The following is a 1055-nucleotide window of genomic DNA, read 5'->3' as shown; positions in this document are numbered from 1 at the left end:
AATTATCAGGGGAGAACATTAACCATTTACACCACCCAGTGACTCCATTTCCAACAAAGATTTTTATAAATAATCAAACTATTTTGCTAGAAGTAAGGAATTAAAATGCATTCTGGTTTGTATTACAAGTACAAATAAAAGCAAGGGAATGATCTTCACCAAATTCAAGATAGTGGTAACTTATGGTGGAGAGGGAAGGGTGACCTTGAGGTCAGGCAACGTTACTTTTGAAACATTGCTTACAATCCCTACTTACTTGGAGACCATGAGTTATTTCCAATCTCTGAGCCATAGTTCCCTCATTTGTAAAAGGGTGACAATAGTACCTATCACTGTAGGACTGTTGTGAGAACAAAAAATGCATGTAATCATTTAATGCGGTACTTGCAAGATTTTTTGTTGTTGTTCAGTTAACATTAGCAACAATTATTATTATTATTGCTGGTGTTGTGCAAACTCTACCAAAGTCTTTCCAATATGGGGTGGGGGTGGGGGGTGGTCACCAAAACCTGTCCAACGCACTCCACTCTGTTAAGAGACTCACCCTCCCCGACACACACACACACAAAAATGGCACCATTTTCAACTCTTCGAAATCCAGCATACATACAAACCCTTTTCACACATCCAGAACTTCCTGAGGTCTTTTGGGGCAGGTAAGGCAGGGAGGTTTGCCCTGGGCTGAGGTGAGGGGTAGTGACTTGAGCCCACTCACCCTAATTACCCATCCCACATGTTAAAATAAAAATCATTAAGCCAGTAATAGAAATTGATTGACTTTTATTTAATACATGATTTGCAAATTGGGCAACACTTCTGACTAGAGAGAGTCAAACTAGTCTGAAGATGAGATCCTCCAAAGACTTTTAGACTCCATCTAATGGACAATGCCATGGAAAAGGGTGGGGAATGGTGTTTACATAACAACAATTTACCCTAAAGCACAGCTTCCGGTCTGACCCTGGAGTTTCTGGAGTTTCTGGTTCCCAAAACTGACAGAACTCTTCAAAAGAGCACGATGTTCAAGGCAAGACAGTCTAATTAGCAAGACTACT

This window comes from Trichechus manatus, unplaced genomic scaffold (genome assembly GCF_000243295.1).
Source record: "Trichechus manatus latirostris isolate Lorelei unplaced genomic scaffold, TriManLat1.0 scaffold00120, whole genome shotgun sequence".
Classification (NCBI taxonomy): Eukaryota; Metazoa; Chordata; class Mammalia; order Sirenia; family Trichechidae; genus Trichechus; species Trichechus manatus.
Note: the sequence above shows the minus strand (reverse complement) of the source record.